Raw genomic sequence first — 2,913 nt, 5'->3', positions numbered from 1 at the left:
CACACAACATACATACACACATATCACACACATACATACCACATACACACATACCACACAAACCATACACACATATATACCACACATACACAACACATGCACATATCACACACACATCACACACACAGCATACACACACTACACCACACATACCACATATACACATACTGTATACGTACACACACACCACATACATTATAATACACACACATCCCACATATACCACACATACACACACACCACACACACCACACACATCCACACACCACCACATGCACATATACACACCTACCACATACATACAACACCACACACACCACCCACACATATCACATTCACACATACATGCATGCACCACATACACACCATACACATATACCCCAATCCTTCTTCCCAGTCTCCATTCCTAAGAGCCGTATTCTCCACCTCATCTGCTAAACCCATTCCTGCTAAAACACGTAGCTGATAAAACAGAGGAGGAAGGTGACTCTCTCAGGGTGGGGTTCCAGGAGCCATGGTAGGCAGACTCAGACACATGCAGGTAAGGAAGCTCACCTCACTGCTTCTCATGTATGATTCCCACTTGCCCTAAGACTCTGGGAGACCATCCCATCCCAACCTCCCCACTCCCCACACACATGCTTCACGCTCTACCACTCCCTCTACCACCCAGGAGAGGAGGATGAATGCTCCTGAGGAAGAAAATGGTAGTAGAGGCAGAATTCATACAATAGAGTAGAAAAGGTACTTAAGGATTTCCACTTCCAGCTTGTTGTTTTTTTTTTACCAGATAACCTGAAAATCTGCCCACTGTGAAATATATTTAAATGCCATGTTAAATATTACATGTTAAATGTGACAAAATAATGGGTATCTCCAAGGATCAAGGATCCCCATGAGCAGGAAGTGGTGCCAGCCTACAGGTTTAGTGAATCCACGTACCTTCCGGGCTTGAGGCCGAGCTCTGCAAGAGCATGAAATGAGGCTCTGGGCCTGACGCAGGCAGAGAGCTGGATAAGACCCTACATAAAGCTGATATGTGAAGGAAAACCTTCCAAAGGGTGGACCAGGAAGAATTCCAGCCACCAACGTAGAAGAAAAGGAGCTTGTCTATCTCCATCAGTTTTGGTGATGGGGAAAATAAAGTCTTTTTTTAGAATTTGTATAGCCATGGGCCCATACTCATGCAGGTTTCGGTTTCAAATGGACACTGGCACATGGTCCAGGGACTCCCAAGTTGAGAAGATGACACATAGGTTAGTCTTAGGTTAGTACCCGGGGCTCCTGGTAGAAACAAATAAATGAAATCTATCTAAAAAGATAAACCTTCTTCCCAGGTCCCATATGATATCCAGAGATAAAGCTCTTCAGAGGAGCAATTCAAAATCACAAATGTTAAAACACTTGAGAAAACAATCCACCATGAGAAAGAATAGGCAGTTGCAACCAAAAGCAGGATTAGATCCCCCAAGAACTTTAGATAGTAAAATGATCAGATAGAGATGAAAAAAAATCAAAGTGTTTAAAAATATCGTAGACTAAAGATCAGGAATTGAAAACACAGAGCAACAAGACATGATGAGAAGAGAACAGGAAGACTTGAAAAAGAACTTTTAGAAATGAGAATACATAGTAAATTCATTGAAAAATCCAAAAACGAACAACAGACATTTCTGAAGGAAAAAAACTGCTAGACGGAGAAGGGAAGAAATTCTTCAAAGAGACAAGGAGATGAAAAAATGAGAGATGGGTTAAGAAACATAATAGAATGAGAAAATCCAAAGAGAAGTGCTGAGAGACTGTCCTTATAGGACACGCCTTAGCTTGAATGCCCCTCAGAAGCAGGCCCTGAGAATTTTAGTGCACATAATTTATCTGGGAGAGCAGGAAACACCAGCAGGGAAGTGGGGACTTGATATGGGGAAGGGAGAGCAGCCAATAAAAGTTATTTATTAAACAGCCACCATGAGAGCAACTGAGCTTAATCCTATGAGGAAAATGTGGAGAAAGGCTGAGTCTCATGCTCAGAATTATCCCACTCTTGGGTCAAGAAAGCAGGGGTATTTCTACACCTACACGGGTCATTAATTGTCAAGGGCATGTGGGAGAGGCACTGTAGCATCTGCTCTGCCTAATTGAATTATCATTCAGAGTTACCGGAAAGTAGAGACATTTTTCGGAAAAATGACAGGGTGTTTAACATTAAGAGTCCTTTCTGAGAGAACTACTAAAGAAAGTACTTCAGGGAAAAGGAAATTAAACCCAGAAAGAAAACCGGAAGAAAAGGCAAACCAAGAAATTGGTAAATATAGAGGTAAATATGAGCAGGCAGTGATTGCATAAAACAGTAACAATAACAATGATTAATTAGAGAGTTGAAAAAATAAGATAGAACCAAAATACCAGATAGCATTAGCACCTAAGACAGGGAGTGGGTGGTGGGAGTGAAAGTGTATTAAGGTCCTTGAATTGCTCAGGAGAAAGAACGTGTTGATAACTGTAGGCTTGGTTAAGGCTACAATGCATATCAAAATTTTAAGAGAGGCTACTAAAAATAAAATTAAATATAAGTTTTCCAAACCAATGAGGAAAAAAACAGGAAATAAAACTAGATTGACCTGGGGGGGAAAAAAATACATGGCAAGAGCAGGGCAAACAGCATAAATTAAGATAGCACTAAACATCCAAACATGAATAATCAGCAGTAAAGAGAAAGATTATCATATTAGATTTCTTTTAAAAGGTGCACAATCCAGCTATGTTCAAGACAATGACCTAAAACATAAAAACAGAGACTGCAAGAAAAAAAAGCAAAAGGTCAATGGTAACCAAGAAAAAGCTGGCTATACTAGCATCAGAAAAAATAGACCTAGGATAAAAGTCATCTTTAGACATAAAGAGGATAAAAAGTTG

The sequence above is a fragment of the Mirounga leonina genome, unplaced genomic scaffold (assembly GCF_011800145.1).
Source record: "Mirounga leonina isolate KUSES-001 unplaced genomic scaffold, KU_Mleo_1.0 Mir_201, whole genome shotgun sequence".
NCBI classification, from domain to species: domain Eukaryota; kingdom Metazoa; phylum Chordata; class Mammalia; order Carnivora; family Phocidae; genus Mirounga; species Mirounga leonina.
This window is presented reverse-complemented; position numbering follows the sequence as displayed.